The sequence below is a fragment of the Microcebus murinus genome, chromosome 3 (assembly GCF_040939455.1).
Source record: "Microcebus murinus isolate Inina chromosome 3, M.murinus_Inina_mat1.0, whole genome shotgun sequence".
Classification (NCBI taxonomy): domain Eukaryota; kingdom Metazoa; phylum Chordata; class Mammalia; order Primates; family Cheirogaleidae; genus Microcebus; species Microcebus murinus.
Window position 1 is genome coordinate 115,954,789 of NC_134106.1, and position 20,835 is coordinate 115,975,623.

Here is a 20,835-nt window from a genome sequence, read left to right on the forward strand (position 1 = left end):
TTCCTGCTCCTCTACTCCTGGTGCCCCTCCATCCAGGGGCCAGACCTTAAAGAGTCACCCGCAAGAGAATCCTGGTCCCAAAGGAGCCTTCTGGGGGACCCCTGCTGAGAGAGGTTGTGGGCATGGCCCGCTGGGGCTCTGCCCGACCCAGGGCTGAGAGATGCAACCTCCCAGCTCTGGGTCCCTGCAGGAAGTGTTGGCAAGCACAGGGCCAGTCCTCCAAAGGCCCAGGTGCAGGGAGCCCAGGCCAAGCAGCCTGTGGAAGAAGCCACATGCTGTGCCACCCCGGGGAACACCACTGCAGGCCACGGCCCTTCCCACCTCCTCCTCCTCCTCCTCCTCCTCCTCCTCCCACCCCGCCCCCGCCCCCGCCCCCACATGGCACAGGGCCCAGAGACACCTCAGACACTTGCTACCCAAAGTGCAAAGGGCATCAGTTGCTCCTCCAAACCCCCCCCCCCAGCCCAGCAGACCACGTTGTCCAGCCAGCCCCCGGGCCTCCCTGGGGTGCCCAGCACAAAAGTGCAGACACCCACCGGACCCTCAATCTCAGTTTTCGGATGTTTTTGCCACTCTAAGGACCCGCAGGCCAGCTGGGCCTTCTGGCAGGACAGAGAGCCCCGGAATCCGACGTGGAGAGCTGGGTATACGTCCCCATGAGGAGGCGGTCCCCACCTCCGCGGCTATCCCCTTGCGGGGAGCGGCAGCCGCGGGGCCTCAGAGAAGACACCAGGCTGGGCCCCCACGGCACAGCGGGAGCACGTCCCCCGCAGGCCACTTAGCGACGGCGGCCAGCCGGCGGACGGTTGGGTTGCACGAGACGCTGCGGCCGCCCTGCTACCGGGTTCCTGGGAGGGCGTCCTGGAACCAGCGTCCACACCAAGCCCTTGGAAGGCCCAGGCGACGGAGGAGCCCCGTCAGGCAGGGGCCGAGGACGGTGACGGCCCGGGCGGGGACGAGCGTGTCAGGCAGGGGCAGAGGACGGTGACAGGTGATAGGCCGGGCGGGAAGGAGTCAGTCAGGCAGGGGCCGTGGAGGAGACGGGCTGGGTAAGGGTTAGGGTTAGTGTCAGGGCACAAGTCACAATCGCAAAGACCTGGAAGCCACCCGAGTGCCCATCGACCCACGAGTGGGTAAATAAAATGTGGCGCGTGGACACCACGGAGTGCTGTTCGGCTATGAGGAGCAGCGGTGAGGGGGCACCTCTCGTGGTTCTCCTGGCCAGAGCTGGAACCCGTTCCAGTAAGCCAAGTATCCCAAGAATGGACACACGAGCACCACGTGCTCGCGCTCACCAGCAAATGGGTACGAACCGATGGACACCTAAGTGGACACAGAGGAATCACCTTCTTCGGGTGGGTGTCGGGCGGGTGGGGGGAGGGGATGGGCATACACATCCATTAGGAATGGGGTGGGTACGCACCGACTGGGGGATGGGCGCACTTGAAGCTCTGACCCGAGGGGGGAGGCTGGGAGAGGGCAACGCACCCGACCTTAACATTGGTGCCCCCACAATATGCTGGAACAACATGAGAGGTAAATGAATAAGAACACGGGGGGGGGGAGGGGGGCACGGGCAACACATGTCACCTTAATACTTGGACTCCCATCATCTGCTTGAAAAGAGAGAGAAAAGAAAATGCAATAATAGAGATAAGAGACACTTTTTAAAAATAATGAATCCGGCCGGGCGCTGTGGCTCACGCCTGTAATCCTAGCTCTTGGGAGGCCGAGGCGGGCGGATTGCTCAAGGTCAGGAGTTCAAAACCAGCCTGAGCAAGAGCGAGACCCCGTCTCTACTATAAATAGAAAGAAATTAATTGGCCAACTGATATATATATAAAAAATTAGCGGGGCATGGTGGCGCATGCCTGCAGTCCCAGCTACCCTGGAGGCTGAGGCAGAAGGATCACTCGAGCCCAGGAGTTTGAAGTTGCTGTGAGCTAGGCTGACGCCACGGCACTCACTCTAGCCTGGGCAACAAACCGAGACTCTGTCTCAAAAAAAAAAAAAAAAAAAAATGAATCCGAAGAGAAAAGTAAAAGGAGGCCTGTGGAGCAGGTCTGGGTGTGACTCCGGATCCCCGAACATCAGGTGCCACCACCAAAGATTCCTACGTGTAGCCCATAGAACCCCAAAAGCAACGGGAGGAGTTCTGGTCACATACTCCCTCAAAATGACATCCTGGCCTTCTTCTGGAACTCCCTCCCCTCTCAGACTCTCAAGGTTTCCTCCAGCGTGTCGGCTCCCACAGAGCAGACCTTTGGTCTGAGACCTGACTGTCCAGAAGCCACGCATGCTGCCGCGTGGCGGCGGTGTCACGGCTCGGGACAAGAGGAGGCCCAACGGCGCGGGCTGGGGCGCCAGGCACCGCGGCGGGCGCTGAGGGTGGGGGTCACCCCCACCCCGGGCCGCCCCCGCACTCCCAGAAACGCGACAGAACCAGAGGCAAAAAAAGAAAAGAAGAAGCCTACGGCACCCGGTATACACCGGGCGGTCTCCCATCCAAGTTCTAACCAGGCCCGACCCTGCTTAGCTTCCGAGACCAGACGGGATCGGGCGCGTTCGGGGTGGTGTGGCCGTGGACGGCGGAGGGCGCCCCTGCCCCGCTCAAGAAGCCGAGCCTCTCTGCGCTTCCCCGCCGCCTCCTCCCGCCCCAGGCCCCGCGCCGGGTCGGGCCTGTTGAGTTCGCCGGCCGGGTCCCGCGGGCTCCGAGGGACGGGGGGTGACAGGCGGGGCGGGCAGGGAGCGGCGGGCCGGGGTTGGGGGCTGTCTCTGTACACACACACACTCACACTCACACTCACTCACTCACTCACACTCACACAAGATGCGCCTCCACGGCTGGACCCGCCAAGGTGGAGACCTTCAAGCCCCCCTCCTCTCCTCGCCTGGCCTCCTTCACCTCCCCGCCCCCCACCCCCAGCGCGCCGGGGCCGCAGACTGCGCACGGGCGGGAGGGGCGGGGCGCTCGCCCTTTGACCCCAGCCAGGGGCGGCCCTCCCCCACAACCCCTTTCAGCTGCGCCCCCCACCCTGTGGCCCGGCGGCCGCCTATTCCCCCGGGCCAGGGCTGGGGCACAGCGCACGGGGGAGGGGAGCCAGTGTATGGGGCGTCTCTCTCTCTCGGGATGTGTCCCATGGGTGGGGTGGTGTGGTTTGTGGGGCGCTGAAGAAATCAGTCCCCTCCATCTCCTCCCTCTGGAAAACACCCAAGCCCTTGGAGAACTGCCCGCACCGCTACCGTGGGGGCCGGGACCCTCCTCTGTGTCCTCCTGTGGCCCAGTCCAAGGGGCCTGGGCCTGGCCGGGGCTGCACTGGACCCCAACCACCCTGGCGTGTGGACTCGCTAAAAATCGGCCATTAGATATTGGATTCCAGCGTCATTGAGGTCATTTCACTAATGAGTGCACCGCAAAGAGTTTCCTAATCCATCTGTGAGGGTGGCAACCGAAAGAGAATTTTAGAGCTGACAGAATAGGCGAGGAAAGGCATAGGAGATTTCCACACCCAGTAAGGAAGCCTTTCCCGAAGTGGAAGAAAGAAAGGAGCAAACAGAGACACCGGTAGCCCGCCCGGATCAGAGTCTGCCCCTGAGAGAAAGTACCCTGACCAGGTTCACCCGTGGGTGGGTCGCGAGCTAGCGGCACTCAGAAGAGCGAGGCCCGCAGTCTGTGCAGAAGACACCTGCACTCGGGTGTGTGTGGCGGCACAATTCACAAGCAGCTCCAGATGTTAAGCCAAGGAGAAGCCAGGGAGTTCCCAACGCCCCAGGTGTCCTCAGCCCACGACTGGCTGCTGTGGGAATGCGAAGCCCGGCTCCTTGTCTCAGAGCGGGGCAACCAGGAGGTGTGATGTCCACCCCGGGGTTCCCAGGAGGATCAGACTGAAGCTGGGACTTGGCCTGAAAGTGTCCCCTCGCATGGCCACCCCCTTCCCCTTCCTGCTCCTCTACTCCTGGTGCCCCTCCATCCAGGGGCCAGACCTTAAAGAGTCACCCGCAAGAGAATCCTGGTCCCAAAGGAGCCTTCTGGGGGACCCCTGCTGAGAGAGGTTGTGGGCATGGCCCGCTGGGGCTCTGCCCGACCCAGGGCTGAGAGATGCAACCTCCCAGCTCTGGGTCCCTGCAGGAAGTGTTGGCAAGCACAGGGCCAGTCCTCCAAAGGCCCAGGTGCAGGGAGCCCAGGCCAAGCAGCCTGTGGAAGAAGCCACATGCTGTGCCACCCCGGGGAACACCACTGCAGGCCACGGCCCTTCCCACCTCCTCCTCCTCCTCCTCCTCCTCCTCCTCCCACCCCGCCCCCGCCCCCGCCCCCACATGGCACAGGGCCCAGAGACACCTCAGACACTTGCTACCCAAAGTGCAAAGGGCATCAGTTGCTCCTCCAAACCCCCCCCCCCAGCCCAGCAGACCACGTTGTCCAGCCAGCCCCCGGGCCTCCCTGGGGTGCCCAGCACAAAAGTGCAGACACCCACCGGACCCTCAATCTCAGTTTTCGGATGTTTTTGCCACTCTAAGGACCCGCAGGCCAGCTGGGCCTTCTGGCAGGACAGAGAGCCCCGGAATCCGACGTGGAGAGCTGGGTATACGTCCCCATGAGGAGGCGGTCCCCACCTCCGCGGCTATCCCCTTGCGGGGAGCGGCAGCCGCGGGGCCTCAGAGAAGACACCAGGCTGGGCCCCCACGGCACAGCGGGAGCACGTCCCCCGCAGGCCACTTAGCGACGGCGGCCAGCCGGCGGACGGTTGGGTTGCACGAGACGCTGCGGCCGCCCTGCTACCGGGTTCCTGGGAGGGCGTCCTGGAACCAGCGTCCACACCAAGCCCTTGGAAGGCCCAGGCGACGGAGGAGCCCCGTCAGGCAGGGGCCGAGGACGGTGACGGCCCGGGCGGGGACGAGCGTGTCAGGCAGGGGCAGAGGACGGTGACAGGTGATAGGCCGGGCGGGAAGGAGTCAGTCAGGCAGGGGCCGTGGAGGAGACGGGCTGGGTAAGGGTTAGGGTTAGTGTCAGGGCACAAGTCACAATCGCAAAGACCTGGAAGCCACCCGAGTGCCCATCGACCCACGAGTGGGTAAATAAAATGTGGCGCGTGGACACCACGGAGTGCTATTCGGCTATGAGGAGCAGCGGTGAGGGGGCACCTCTCGTGGTTCTCCTGGCCAGAGCTGGAACCCGTTCCAGTAAGCCAAGTATCCCAAGAATGGACACACGAGCACCACGTGCTCGCGCTCACCAGCAAATGGGTACGAACCGATGGACACCTAAGTGGACACAGAGGAATCACCTTCTTCGGGTGGGTGTCGGGCGGGTGGGGGGAGGGGATGGGCATACACATCCATTAGGAATGGGGTGGGTACGCACCGACTGGGGGATGGGCGCACTTGAAGCTCTGACCCGAGGGGGGAGGCTGGGAGAGGGCAACGCACCCGACCTTAACATTGGTGCCCCCACAATATGCTGGAACAACATGAGAGGTAAATGAATAAGAACACGGGGGGGGGGGAGGGGGGCACGGGCAACACATGTCACCTTAATACTTGGACTCCCATCATCTGCTTGAAAAGAGAGAGAAAAGAAAATGCAATAATAGAGATAAGAGACACTTTTTAAAAATAATGAATCCGGCCGGGCGCTGTGGCTCACGCCTGTAATCCTAGCTCTTGGGAGGCCGAGGCGGGCGGATTGCTCAAGGTCAGGAGTTCAAAACCAGCCTGAGCAAGAGCGAGACCCCGTCTCTACTATAAATAGAAAGAAATTAATTGGCCAACTGATATATATATAAAAAATTAGCGGGGCATGGTGGCGCATGCCTGCAGTCCCAGCTACCCTGGAGGCTGAGGCAGAAGGATCACTCGAGCCCAGGAGTTTGAAGTTGCTGTGAGCTAGGCTGACGCCACGGCACTCACTCTAGCCTGGGCAACAAACCGAGACTCTGTCTCAAAAAAAAAAAAAAAAAAAATGAATCCGAAGAGAAAAGTAAAAGGAGGCCTGTGGAGCAGGTCTGGGTGTGACTCCGGATCCCCGAACATCAGGTGCCACCACCAAAGATTCCTACGTGTAGCCCATAGAACCCCAAAAGCAACGGGAGGAGTTCTGGTCACATACTCCCTCAAAATGACATCCTGGCCTTCTTCTGGAACTCCCTCCCCTCTCAGACTCTCAAGGTTTCCTCCAGCGTGTCGGCTCCCACAGAGCAGACCTTTGGTCTGAGACCTGACTGTCCAGAAGCCACGCATGCTGCCGCGTGGCGGCGGTGTCACGGCTCGGGACAAGAGGAGGCCCAACGGCGCGGGCTGGGGCGCCAGGCACCGCGGCGGGCGCTGAGGGTGGGGGTCACCCCCACCCCGGGCCGCCCCCGCACTCCCAGAAACGCGACAGAACCAGAGGCAAAAAAAGAAAAGAAGAAGCCTACGGCACCCGGTATACACCGGGCGGTCTCCCATCCAAGTTCTAACCAGGCCCGACCCTGCTTAGCTTCCGAGACCAGACGGGATCGGGCGCGTTCGGGGTGGTGTGGCCGTGGACGGCGGAGGGCGCCCCTGCCCCGCTCAAGAAGCCGAGCCTCTCTGCGCTTCCCCGCCGCCTCCTCCCGCCCCAGGCCCCGCGCCGGGTCGGGCCTGTTGAGTTCGCCGGCCGGGTCCCGCGGGCTCCGAGGGACGGGGGGTGACAGGCGGGGCGGGCAGGGAGCGGCGGGCCGGGGTTGGGGGCTGTCTCTGTACACACACACACTCACACTCACACTCACTCACTCACTCACACTCACACAAGATGCGCCTCCACGGCTGGACCCGCCAAGGTGGAGACCTTCAAGCCCCCCTCCTCTCCTCGCCTGGCCTCCTTCACCTCCCCGCCCCCCACCCCCAGCGCGCCGGGGCCGCAGACTGCGCACGGGCGGGAGGGGCGGGGCGCTCGCCCTTTGACCCCAGCCAGGGGCGGCCCTCCCCCACAACCCCTTTCAGCTGCGCCCCCCACCCTGTGGCCCGGCGGCCGCCTATTCCCCCGGGCCAGGGCTGGGGCACAGCGCACGGGGGAGGGGAGCCAGTGTATGGGGCGTCTCTCTCTCTCGGGATGTGTCCCATGGGTGGGGTGGTGTGGTTTGTGGGGCGCTGAAGAAATCAGTCCCCTCCATCTCCTCCCTCTGGAAAACACCCAAGCCCTTGGAGAACTGCCCGCACCGCTACCGTGGGGGCCGGGACCCTCCTCTGTGTCCTCCTGTGGCCCAGTCCAAGGGGCCTGGGCCTGGCCGGGGCTGCACTGGACCCCAACCACCCTGGCGTGTGGACTCGCTAAAAATCGGCCATTAGATATTGGATTCCAGCGTCATTGAGGTCATTTCACTAATGAGTGCACCGCAAAGAGTTTCCTAATCCATCTGTGAGGGTGGCAACCGAAAGAGAATTTTAGAGCTGACAGAATAGGCGAGGAAAGGCATAGGAGATTTCCACACCCAGTAAGGAAGCCTTTCCCGAAGTGGAAGAAAGAAAGGAGCAAACAGAGACACCGGTAGCCCGCCCGGATCAGAGTCTGCCCCTGAGAGAAAGTACCCTGACCAGGTTCACCCGTGGGTGGGTCGCGAGCTAGCGGCACTCAGAAGAGCGAGGCCCGCAGTCTGTGCAGAAGACACCTGCACTCGGGTGTGTGTGGCGGCACAATTCACAAGCAGCTCCAGATGTTAAGCCAAGGAGAAGCCAGGGAGTTCCCAACGCCCCAGGTGTCCTCAGCCCACGACTGGCTGCTGTGGGAATGCGAAGCCCGGCTCCTTGTCTCAGAGCGGGGCAACCAGGAGGTGTGATGTCCACCCCGGGGTTCCCAGGAGGATCAGACTGAAGCTGGGACTTGGCCTGAAAGTGTCCCCTCGCATGGCCACCCCCTTCCCCTTCCTGCTCCTCTACTCCTGGTGCCCCTCCATCCAGGGGCCAGACCTTAAAGAGTCACCCGCAAGAGAATCCTGGTCCCAAAGGAGCCTTCTGGGGGACCCCTGCTGAGAGAGGTTGTGGGCATGGCCCGCTGGGGCTCTGCCCGACCCAGGGCTGAGAGATGCAACCTCCCAGCTCTGGGTCCCTGCAGGAAGTGTTGGCAAGCACAGGGCCAGTCCTCCAAAGGCCCAGGTGCAGGGAGCCCAGGCCAAGCAGCCTGTGGAAGAAGCCACATGCTGTGCCACCCCGGGGAACACCACTGCAGGCCACGGCCCTTCCCACCTCCTCCTCCTCCTCCTCCTCCTCCTCCTCCCACCCCGCCCCCGCCCCCGCCCCCACATGGCACAGGGCCCAGAGACACCTCAGACACTTGCTACCCAAAGTGCAAAGGGCATCAGTTGCTCCTCCAAACCCCCCCCCCCAGCCCAGCAGACCACGTTGTCCAGCCAGCCCCCGGGCCTCCCTGGGGTGCCCAGCACAAAAGTGCAGACACCCACCGGACCCTCAATCTCAGTTTTCGGATGTTTTTGCCACTCTAAGGACCCGCAGGCCAGCTGGGCCTTCTGGCAGGACAGAGAGCCCCGGAATCCGACGTGGAGAGCTGGGTATACGTCCCCATGAGGAGGCGGTCCCCACCTCCGCGGCTATCCCCTTGCGGGGAGCGGCAGCCGCGGGGCCTCAGAGAAGACACCAGGCTGGGCCCCCACGGCACAGCGGGAGCACGTCCCCCGCAGGCCACTTAGCGACGGCGGCCAGCCGGCGGACGGTTGGGTTGCACGAGACGCTGCGGCCGCCCTGCTACCGGGTTCCTGGGAGGGCGTCCTGGAACCAGCGTCCACACCAAGCCCTTGGAAGGCCCAGGCGACGGAGGAGCCCCGTCAGGCAGGGGCCGAGGACGGTGACGGCCCGGGCGGGGACGAGCGTGTCAGGCAGGGGCAGAGGACGGTGACAGGTGATAGGCCGGGCGGGAAGGAGTCAGTCAGGCAGGGGCCGTGGAGGAGACGGGCTGGGTAAGGGTTAGGGTTAGTGTCAGGGCACAAGTCACAATCGCAAAGACCTGGAAGCCACCCGAGTGCCCATCGACCCACGAGTGGGTAAATAAAATGTGGCGCGTGGACACCACGGAGTGCTATTCGGCTATGAGGAGCAGCGGTGAGGGGGCACCTCTCGTGGTTCTCCTGGCCAGAGCTGGAACCCGTTCCAGTAAGCCAAGTATCCCAAGAATGGACACACGAGCACCACGTGCTCGCGCTCACCAGCAAATGGGTACGAACCGATGGACACCTAAGTGGACACAGAGGAATCACCTTCTTCGGGTGGGTGTCGGGCGGGTGGGGGGAGGGGATGGGCATACACATCCATTAGGAATGGGGTGGGTACGCACCGACTGGGGGATGGGCGCACTTGAAGCTCTGACCCGAGGGGGGAGGCTGGGAGAGGGCAACGCACCCGACCTTAACATTGGTGCCCCCACAATATGCTGGAACAACATGAGAGGTAAATGAATAAGAACACGGGGGGGGGGGAGGGGGGCACGGGCAACACATGTCACCTTAATACTTGGACTCCCATCATCTGCTTGAAAAGAGAGAGAAAAGAAAATGCAATAATAGAGATAAGAGACACTTTTTAAAAATAATGAATCCGGCCGGGCGCTGTGGCTCACGCCTGTAATCCTAGCTCTTGGGAGGCCGAGGCGGGCGGATTGCTCAAGGTCAGGAGTTCAAAACCAGCCTGAGCAAGAGCGAGACCCCGTCTCTACTATAAATAGAAAGAAATTAATTGGCCAACTGATATATATATAAAAAATTAGCGGGGCATGGTGGCGCATGCCTGCAGTCCCAGCTACCCTGGAGGCTGAGGCAGAAGGATCACTCGAGCCCAGGAGTTTGAAGTTGCTGTGAGCTAGGCTGACGCCACGGCACTCACTCTAGCCTGGGCAACAAACCGAGACTCTGTCTCAAAAAAAAAAAAAAAAAAAATGAATCCGAAGAGAAAAGTAAAAGGAGGCCTGTGGAGCAGGTCTGGGTGTGACTCCGGATCCCCGAACATCAGGTGCCACCACCAAAGATTCCTACGTGTAGCCCATAGAACCCCAAAAGCAACGGGAGGAGTTCTGGTCACATACTCCCTCAAAATGACATCCTGGCCTTCTTCTGGAACTCCCTCCCCTCTCAGACTCTCAAGGTTTCCTCCAGCGTGTCGGCTCCCACAGAGCAGACCTTTGGTCTGAGACCTGACTGTCCAGAAGCCACGCATGCTGCCGCGTGGCGGCGGTGTCACGGCTCGGGACAAGAGGAGGCCCAACGGCGCGGGCTGGGGCGCCAGGCACCGCGGCGGGCGCTGAGGGTGGGGGTCACCCCCACCCCGGGCCGCCCCCGCACTCCCAGAAACGCGACAGAACCAGAGGCAAAAAAAGAAAAGAAGAAGCCTACGGCACCCGGTATACACCGGGCGGTCTCCCATCCAAGTTCTAACCAGGCCCGACCCTGCTTAGCTTCCGAGACCAGACGGGATCGGGCGCGTTCGGGGTGGTGTGGCCGTGGACGGCGGAGGGCGCCCCTGCCCCGCTCAAGAAGCCGAGCCTCTCTGCGCTTCCCCGCCGCCTCCTCCCGCCCCAGGCCCCGCGCCGGGTCGGGCCTGTTGAGTTCGCCGGCCGGGTCCCGCGGGCTCCGAGGGACGGGGGGTGACAGGCGGGGCGGGCAGGGAGCGGCGGGCCGGGGTTGGGGGCTGTCTCTGTACACACACACACTCACACTCACACTCACTCACTCACTCACACTCACACAAGATGCGCCTCCACGGCTGGACCCGCCAAGGTGGAGACCTTCAAGCCCCCCTCCTCTCCTCGCCTGGCCTCCTTCACCTCCCCGCCCCCCACCCCCAGCGCGCCGGGGCCGCAGACTGCGCACGGGCGGGAGGGGCGGGGCGCTCGCCCTTTGACCCCAGCCAGGGGCGGCCCTCCCCCACAACCCCTTTCAGCTGCGCCCCCCACCCTGTGGCCCGGCGGCCGCCTATTCCCCCGGGCCAGGGCTGGGGCACAGCGCACGGGGGAGGGGAGCCAGTGTATGGGGCGTCTCTCTCTCTCGGGATGTGTCCCATGGGTGGGGTGGTGTGGTTTGTGGGGCGCTGAAGAAATCAGTCCCCTCCATCTCCTCCCTCTGGAAAACACCCAAGCCCTTGGAGAACTGCCCGCACCGCTACCGTGGGGGCCGGGACCCTCCTCTGTGTCCTCCTGTGGCCCAGTCCAAGGGGCCTGGGCCTGGCCGGGGCTGCACTGGACCCCAACCACCCTGGCGTGTGGACTCGCTAAAAATCGGCCATTAGATATTGGATTCCAGCGTCATTGAGGTCATTTCACTAATGAGTGCACCGCAAAGAGTTTCCTAATCCATCTGTGAGGGTGGCAACCGAAAGAGAATTTTAGAGCTGACAGAATAGGCGAGGAAAGGCATAGGAGATTTCCACACCCAGTAAGGAAGCCTTTCCCGAAGTGGAAGAAAGAAAGGAGCAAACAGAGACACCGGTAGCCCGCCCGGATCAGAGTCTGCCCCTGAGAGAAAGTACCCTGACCAGGTTCACCCGTGGGTGGGTCGCGAGCTAGCGGCACTCAGAAGAGCGAGGCCCGCAGTCTGTGCAGAAGACACCTGCACTCGGGTGTGTGTGGCGGCACAATTCACAAGCAGCTCCAGATGTTAAGCCAAGGAGAAGCCAGGGAGTTCCCAACGCCCCAGGTGTCCTCAGCCCACGACTGGCTGCTGTGGGAATGCGAAGCCCGGCTCCTTGTCTCAGAGCGGGGCAACCAGGAGGTGTGATGTCCACCCCGGGGTTCCCAGGAGGATCAGACTGAAGCTGGGACTTGGCCTGAAAGTGTCCCCTCGCATGGCCACCCCCTTCCCCTTCCTGCTCCTCTACTCCTGGTGCCCCTCCATCCAGGGGCCAGACCTTAAAGAGTCACCCGCAAGAGAATCCTGGTCCCAAAGGAGCCTTCTGGGGGACCCCTGCTGAGAGAGGTTGTGGGCATGGCCCGCTGGGGCTCTGCCCGACCCAGGGCTGAGAGATGCAACCTCCCAGCTCTGGGTCCCTGCAGGAAGTGTTGGCAAGCACAGGGCCAGTCCTCCAAAGGCCCAGGTGCAGGGAGCCCAGGCCAAGCAGCCTGTGGAAGAAGCCACATGCTGTGCCACCCCGGGGAACACCACTGCAGGCCACGGCCCTTCCCACCTCCTCCTCCTCCTCCTCCTCCTCCTCCTCCCACCCCGCCCCCGCCCCCGCCCCCACATGGCACAGGGCCCAGAGACACCTCAGACACTTGCTACCCAAAGTGCAAAGGGCATCAGTTGCTCCTCCAAACCCCCCCCCCAGCCCAGCAGACCACGTTGTCCAGCCAGCCCCCGGGCCTCCCTGGGGTGCCCAGCACAAAAGTGCAGACACCCACCGGACCCTCAATCTCAGTTTTCGGATGTTTTTGCCACTCTAAGGACCCGCAGGCCAGCTGGGCCTTCTGGCAGGACAGAGAGCCCCGGAATCCGACGTGGAGAGCTGGGTATACGTCCCCATGAGGAGGCGGTCCCCACCTCCGCGGCTATCCCCTTGCGGGGAGCGGCAGCCGCGGGGCCTCAGAGAAGACACCAGGCTGGGCCCCCACGGCACAGCGGGAGCACGTCCCCCGCAGGCCACTTAGCGACGGCGGCCAGCCGGCGGACGGTTGGGTTGCACGAGACGCTGCGGCCGCCCTGCTACCGGGTTCCTGGGAGGGCGTCCTGGAACCAGCGTCCACACCAAGCCCTTGGAAGGCCCAGGCGACGGAGGAGCCCCGTCAGGCAGGGGCCGAGGACGGTGACGGCCCGGGCGGGGACGAGCGTGTCAGGCAGGGGCAGAGGACGGTGACAGGTGATAGGCCGGGCGGGAAGGAGTCAGTCAGGCAGGGGCCGTGGAGGAGACGGGCTGGGTAAGGGTTAGGGTTAGTGTCAGGGCACAAGTCACAATCGCAAAGACCTGGAAGCCACCCGAGTGCCCATCGACCCACGAGTGGGTAAATAAAATGTGGCGCGTGGACACCACGGAGTGCTATTCGGCTATGAGGAGCAGCGGTGAGGGGGCACCTCTCGTGGTTCTCCTGGCCAGAGCTGGAACCCGTTCCAGTAAGCCAAGTATCCCAAGAATGGACACACGAGCACCACGTGCTCGCGCTCACCAGCAAATGGGTACGAACCGATGGACACCTAAGTGGACACAGAGGAATCACCTTCTTCGGGTGGGTGTCGGGCGGGTGGGGGGAGGGGATGGGCATACACATCCATTAGGAATGGGGTGGGTACGCACCGACTGGGGGATGGGCGCACTTGAAGCTCTGACCCGAGGGGGGAGGCTGGGAGAGGGCAACGCACCCGACCTTAACATTGGTGCCCCCACAATATGCTGGAACAACATGAGAGGTAAATGAATAAGAACACGGGGGGGGGGGAGGGGGGCACGGGCAACACATGTCACCTTAATACTTGGACTCCCATCATCTGCTTGAAAAGAGAGAGAAAAGAAAATGCAATAATAGAGATAAGAGACACTTTTTAAAAATAATGAATCCGGCCGGGCGCTGTGGCTCACGCCTGTAATCCTAGCTCTTGGGAGGCCGAGGCGGGCGGATTGCTCAAGGTCAGGAGTTCAAAACCAGCCTGAGCAAGAGCGAGACCCCGTCTCTACTATAAATAGAAAGAAATTAATTGGCCAACTGATATATATATAAAAAATTAGCGGGGCATGGTGGCGCATGCCTGCAGTCCCAGCTACCCTGGAGGCTGAGGCAGAAGGATCACTCGAGCCCAGGAGTTTGAAGTTGCTGTGAGCTAGGCTGACGCCACGGCACTCACTCTAGCCTGGGCAACAAACCGAGACTCTGTCTCAAAAAAAAAAAAAAAAAAAATGAATCCGAAGAGAAAAGTAAAAGGAGGCCTGTGGAGCAGGTCTGGGTGTGACTCCGGATCCCCGAACATCAGGTGCCACCACCAAAGATTCCTACGTGTAGCCCATAGAACCCCAAAAGCAACGGGAGGAGTTCTGGTCACATACTCCCTCAAAATGACATCCTGGCCTTCTTCTGGAACTCCCTCCCCTCTCAGACTCTCAAGGTTTCCTCCAGCGTGTCGGCTCCCACAGAGCAGACCTTTGGTCTGAGACCTGACTGTCCAGAAGCCACGCATGCTGCCGCGTGGCGGCGGTGTCACGGCTCGGGACAAGAGGAGGCCCAACGGCGCGGGCTGGGGCGCCAGGCACCGCGGCGGGCGCTGAGGGTGGGGGTCACCCCCACCCCGGGCCGCCCCCGCACTCCCAGAAACGCGACAGAACCAGAGGCAAAAAAAAAAAAAGAAGAAGCCTACGGCACCCGGTATTCCCGGGCGGTCTCCCATCCAAGTTCTAACCAGGCCCGACCCTGCTTAGCTTCCGAGACCAGACGGGATCGGGCGCGTTTGGGGTGGTGTGGCCGTGGACGGCGGAGGGCGCCCCTGCCCCGCTCAAGAAGCCGAGCCTCTCTGCGCTTCCCCGCCGCCTCCTCCCGCCCCAGGCCCCGCGCCGGGTCGGGCCTGTTGAGTTCGCCGGCCGGGTCCCGCGGGCTCCGAGGGACGGGGGGTGACAGGCGGGGCGGGCAGGGAGCGGCGGGCCGGGGTTGGGGGCTGTCTCTGTACACACACACACTCACACTCACACTCACTCACTCACTCACACTCACACAAGATGCGCCTCCACGGCTGGACCCGCCCAGGTGGAGACCTTCAAGCCCCCCTCCTCTCCTCGCCTGGCCTCCTTCACCTCCCCGCCCCCCACCCCCAGCGCGCCGGGGCCGCAGACTGCGCACGGGCGGGAGGGGCGGGGCGCTCGCCCTTTGACCCCAGCCAGGGGCGGCCCTCCCCCACAACCCCTTTCAGCTGCGCCCCCCACCCTGTGGCCCGGCGGCCGCCTATTCCCCCGGGCCAGGGCTGGGGCACAGCGCACGGGGGAGGGGAGCCAGTGTATGGGGCGTCTCTCTCTCTCGGGATGTGTCCCATGGGTGGGGTTGGGTGGGGTGGCGTGGTTTGTGGGGCGCTGAAGAAATCAGTCCCCTCCATCTCCTCCCTCTGGAAAACACCCAAGCCCTTGGAGAACTGCCCGCACCGCTACCGTGGGGGCCGGGACCCTCCTCTGTGTCCTCCTGTGGCCCAGTCCAAGGGGCCTGGGCCTGGCCGGGGCTGCACTGGACCCCAACCACCCTGGCGTGTGGACTCGCTAAAAATCGGCCATTAGATATTGGATTCCAGCGTCATTGAGGTCATTTCACTAATGAGTGCACCGCAAAGAGTTTCCTAATCCATCTGTGAGGGTGGCAACCGAAAGAGAATTTTAGAGCTGACAGAATAGGCGAGGAAAGGCATAGGAGATTTCCACACCCAGTAAGGAAGCCTTTCCCGAAGTGGAAGAAAGAAAGGAGCAAACAGAGACACCGGTAGCCCGCCCGGATCAGAGTCTGCCCCTGAGAGAAAGTACCCTGACCAGGTTCACCCGTGGGTGGGTCGCGAGCTAGCGGCATTCAGAAGAGCGAGGCCCGCAGTCTGTGCAGAAGACACCTGCACTCGGGTGTGTGTGGCGGCACAATTCACAAGCAGCTCCAGATGTTAAACCAAGGAGAAGCCAGGGAGTTCCCAACGCCCCAGGTGTCCTCAGCCCACGACTGGCTGCTGTGGGAATGCGAAGCCCGGCTCCTTGTCTCAGAGCGGGGCAACCAGGAGGTGTGATGTCCACCCCGGGGTTCCCAGGAGGATCAGACTGAAGCTGGGACTTGGCCTGAAAGTGTCCCCTCGCATGGCCACCCCCTTCCCCTTCCTGCACCTCTACTCCTGGTGCCCCTCCATCCAGGGGCCAGACCTTAAAGAGTCACCCGCAAGAGAATCCTGGTCCCAAAGGAGCCTTCTGGGGGACCCCTGCTGAGAGAGGTTGTGGGCATGGCCCGCTGGGGCTCTGCCCGACCCAGGGCTGAGAGATGCAACCTCCCAGCTCTGGGTCCCTGCAGGAAGTGTTGGCAAGCACAGGGCCAGTCCTCCAAAGGCCCAGGTGCAGGGAGCCCAGGCCAAGCATCCCGTGGAAGAAGCCACATGCTGTGCCACCCCGGGGAACACCACTGCAGGCCACGGCCCTTCCCACCTCCTCCTCCTCCTCCTCCTCCTCCTCCTCCTCCCACCCCGCCCCCGCCCCCACATGGCACAGGGCCCAGAGACACCTCAGACACTTGCTACCCAAAGTGCAAAGGGCATCAGTTGCTCCTCCAAACCCCCCCCCAGCCCAGCAGACCACGTTGTCCAGCCAGCCCCCGGGCCTCCCTGGGGTGCCCAGCACAAAAGTGCAGACACCCACCGGACCCTCAATCTCAGTTTTCGGATGTTTTTGCCACTCTAAGGACCCGCAGGCCAGCTGGGCCTTCTGGCAGGACAGAGAGCCCCGGAATCCGACGTGGAGAGCTGGGTATACGTCCCCATGAGGAGGCGGTCCCCACCTCCGCGGCTATCCCCTTGCGGGGAGCGGCAGCCGCGGGGCCTCAGAGAAGACACCAGGCTGGGCCCCCACGGCACAGCGGGAGCACGTCCCCCGCAGGCCACTTAGCGACGGCGGCCAGCCGGCGGACGGTTGGGTTGCACGAGACGCTGCGGCCGCCCTGCTACCGGGTTCCTGGGAGGGCGTCCTGGAACCAGCGTCCACACCAAGCCCTTGGAAGGCCCAGGCGACGGAGGAGCCCCGTCAGGCAGGGGCCGAGGACGGTGACGGCCCGGGCGGGGACGAGCGTGTCAGGCAGGGGCAGAGGACGGTGACAGGTGATAGGCCGGGCGGGAAGGAGTCAGTCAGGCAGGGGCCGTGGAGGAGACGGGCTGGGTAAGGGTTAGGGTTAGTGTCAGGGCACAAGTCACAATCGCAAAGACCTGGAAGCCACCCGAGTGCCCATCGACCCACGAGTGGGTAAATAAAATGTGGCGCGTGGACACCACGGAGTGCTATTCGGCTATGAGGAGCAGCGGTGAGGGGGCACCTCTCGTGGTTCTCCTGGCCAGAGCTGGAACCCGTTCCAGTAAGCCAAGTATCCCAAGAATGGACACACGAGCACCACGTGCTCACGCTCACCAGCAAATGGGTACGAACCGATGGACACCTAAGTGGACACAGAGGAATCACCTTCTTCGGGTGGGTGTCGGGCGGGTGGGGGGAGGGGATGGGCATACACATCCATTAGGAATGGGGTGGGTACGCACCGACTGGGGGATGGGCGCACTTGAAGCTCTGACCCGAGGGGGGAGGCTGGGAGAGGGCAACGCACCCGACCTTAACATTGGTGCCCCCACAATATGCTGGAACAACATGAGAGGTAAATGAATAAGAACACGGGGGGGGGGAGGGGGGCACGGGCAACACATGTCACCTTAATACTTGGACTCCCATCATCTGCTTGAAAAGAGAGAGAAAAGAAAATGCAATAATAGAGATAAGAGACACTTTTTAAAAATAATGAATCCGGCCGGGCGCTGTGGCTCACGCCTGTAATCCTAGCTCTTGGGAGGCCGAGGCGGGCGGATTGCTCAAGGTCAGGAGTTCAAAACCAGCCTGAGCAAGAGCGAGACCCCGTCTCTACTATAAATAGAAAGAAATTAATTGGCCAACTGATATATATATAAAAAATTAGCGGGGCATGGTGGCGCATGCCTGCAGTCCCAGCTACCCTGGAGGCTGAGGCAGAAGGATCACTCGAGCCCAGGAGTTTGAAGTTGCTGTGAGCTAGGCTAACGCCACGGCACTCACTCTAGCCTGGGCAACAAACCGAGACTCTGTCTCAAAAAAAAAAAAAAAAAATGAATCCGAAGAGAAAAGTAAAAGGAGGCCTGTGGAGCAGGTCTGGGTGTGACTCCGGATCCCCGAACATCAGGTGCCACCACCAAAGATTCCTACGTGTAGCCCATAGAACCCCAAAAGCAACGGGAGGAGTTCTGGTCACATACTCCCTCAAAATGACATCCTGGCCTTCTTCTGGAACTCCCTCCCCTCTCAGACTCTCAAGGTTTCCTCCAGCGTGTCGGCTCCCACAGAGCAGACCTTTGGTCTGAGACCTGACTGTCCAGAAGCCACGCATGCTGCCGCGTGGCGGCGGTGTCACGGCTCGGGACAAGAGGAGGCCCAACGGTGCGGGCTGGGGCGCCAGGCACCGCGGCGGGCGCTGAGGGTGGGGGTCACCCCCACCCCGGGCCGCCCCCGCACTCCCAGAAACGCGACAGAACCAGAGGCAAAAAAAAAAAAAGAAGAAGCCTACGGCACCCGGTATACACCGGGCGGTCTCCCATCCAAGTTCTAACCAGGCCCGACCCTGCTTAGCTTCCGAGACCAGACGGGATCGGGCGCGTTCGGGGTGGTGTGGCCGTGGACGGCGGAGGGCGCCCCTGCCCCGCTCAAGAAGCCAAGCCTCTCTGCGCTTCCCCGCCGCCTCCTCCCGCCCCAGGCCCCGCGCCGGGTCGGGCCTGTTGAGTTCGCCGGCCGGGTCCCGCGGGCTCCGAGGGACGGGGGGTGACAGGCGGGGCGGGCAGGGAGCGGCGGGCCGGGGTTGGGGGCTGTCTCTGTACACACACACACTCACACTCACACTCACTCACTCACTCACACTCACACAAGATGCGCCTCCACGGCTGGACCCGCCAAGGTGGAGACCTTCAAGCCCCCCTCCTCTCCTCGCCTGGCCTCCTTCACCTCCCCGCCCCCCACCCCCAGCGCGCCGGGGCCGCAGACTGCGCACGGGCGGGAGGGGCGGGGCGCTCGCCCTTTGACCCCAGCCAGGGGCGGCCCTCCCCCACAACCCCTTTCAGCTGCGCCCCCCACCCTGTGGCCCGGCGGCCGCCTATTCCCCCGGGCCAGGGCTGGGGCACAGCGCACGGGGGAGGGGAGCCAGTGTATGGGGCGTCTCTCTCTCTCGGGATGTGTCCCATGGGTGGGGTGGTGTGGTTTGTGGGGCGCTGAAGAAATCAGTCCCCTCCATCTCCTCCCTCTGGAAAACACCCAAGCCCTTGGAGAACTGCCCGCACCGCTACCGTGGGGGCCGGGACCCTCCTCTGTGTCCTCCTGTGGCCCAGTCCAAGGGGCCTGGGCCTGGCCGGGGCTGCACTGGACCCCAACCACCCTGGCGTGTGGACTCGCTAAAAATCGGCCATTAGATATTGGATTCCAGCGTCATTGAGGTCATTTCACTAATGAGTGCACCGCAAAGAGTTTCCTAATCCATCTGTGAGGGTGGCAACCGAAAGAGAATTTTAGAGCTGACAGAATAGGCGAGGAAAGGCATAGGAGATTTCCACACCCAGTAAGGAAGCCTTTCCCGAAGTGGAAGAAAGAAAGGAGCAAACAGAGACACCGGTAGCCCGCCCGGATCAGAGTCTGCCCCTGAGAGAAAGTACCCTGACCAGGTTCACCCGTGGGTGGGTCGCGAGCTAGCGGCACTCAGAAGAGCGAGGCCCGCAGTCTGTGCAGAAGACACCTGCACTCGGGTGTGTGTGGCGGCACAATTCACAAGCAGCTCCAGATGTTAAGCCAAGGAGAAGCCAGGGAGTTCCCAACGCCCCAGGTGTCCTCAGCCCACGACTGGCTGCTGTGGGAATGCGAAGCCCGGCTCCTTGTCTCAGAGCGGGGCAACCAGGAGGTGTGATGTCCACCCCGGGGTTCCCAGGAGGATCAGACTGAAGCTGGGACTTGGCCTGAAAGTGTCCCCTCGCATGGCCACCCCCTTCCCCTTCCTGCTCCTCTACTCCTGGTGCCCCTCCATCCAGGGGCCAGACCTTAAAGAGTCACCCGCAAGAGAATCCTGGTCCCAAAGGAGCCTTCTGGGGGACCCCTGCTGAGAGAGGTTGTGGGCATGGCCCGCTGGGGCTCTGCCCGACCCAGGGCTGAGAGATGCAACCTCCCAGCTCTGGGTCCCTGCAGGAAGTGTTGGCAAGCACAGGGCCAGTCCTCCAAAGGCCCAGGTGCAGGGAGCCCAGGCCAAGCAGCCTGTGGAAGAAGCCACATGCTGTGCCACCCCGGGGAACACCACTGCAGGCCACGGCCCTTCCCACCTCCTCCTCCTCCTCCTCCTCCTCCTCCTCCCACCCCGCCCCCGCCCCCGCCCCCACATGGCACAGGGCCCAGAGACACCTCAGACACTTGCTACCCAAAGTGCAAAGGGCATCAGTTGCTCCTCCAAACCCCCCCCCCCAGCCCAGCAGACCACGTTGTCCAGCCAGCCCCCGGGCCTCCCTGGGGTGCCCAGCACAAAAGTGCAGACACCCACCGGACCCTCAATCTCAGTTTTCGGATGTTTTTGCCACTCTAAGGACCCGCAGGCCAGCTGGGCCTTCTGGCAGGACAGAGAGCCCCGGAATCCGACGTGGAGAGCTGGGTATACGTCCCCATGAGGAGGCGGTCCCCACCTCCGCGGCTATCCCCTTGCGGGGAGCGGCAGCCGCGGGGCCTCAGAGAAGACACCAGGCTGGGCCCCCACGGCACAGCGGGAGCACGTCCCCCGCAGGCCACTTAGCGACGGCGGCCAGCCGGCGGACGGTTGGGTTGCACGAGACGCTGCGGCCGCCCTGCTACCGGGTTCCTGGGAGGGCGTCCTGGAACCAGCGTCCACACCAAGCCCTTGGAAGGCCCAGGCGACGGAGGAGCCCCGTCAGGCAGGGGCCGAGGACGGTGACGGCCCGGGCGGGGACGAGCGTGTCAGGCAGGGGCAGAGGACGGTGACAGGTGATAGGCCGGGCGGGAAGGAGTCAGTCAGGCAGGGGCCGTGGAGGAGACGGGCTGGGTAAGGGTTAGGGTTAGTGTCAGGGCACAAGTCACAATCGCAAAGACCTGGAAGCCACCCGAGTGCCCATCGACCCACGAGTGGGTAAA

The 20,835-nt window shown here is 62.8% G+C and overlaps 5 pseudogenes; all 5 read right to left on the minus strand.

Moving 5' to 3' along the window:
- Positions 1-2,467: 2,467 nt before the first annotated feature.
- LOC142870194 (uncharacterized) lies at positions 2,468-2,587 on the minus strand (annotated as a pseudogene).
- Positions 2,588-6,406: 3,819 nt separating this feature from the next.
- On the minus strand, positions 6,407-6,526 carry LOC142870195 (uncharacterized; annotated as a pseudogene).
- Positions 6,527-10,345: 3,819 nt separating this feature from the next.
- On the minus strand, positions 10,346-10,465 carry LOC142870196 (uncharacterized; annotated as a pseudogene).
- A 3,819-nt stretch (positions 10,466-14,284) lies between these two features.
- On the minus strand, positions 14,285-14,403 carry LOC142870158 (uncharacterized; annotated as a pseudogene).
- A 3,822-nt stretch (positions 14,404-18,225) lies between these two features.
- LOC142870197 (uncharacterized) lies at positions 18,226-18,345 on the minus strand (annotated as a pseudogene).
- Positions 18,346-20,835: the final 2,490 nt, after the last annotated feature.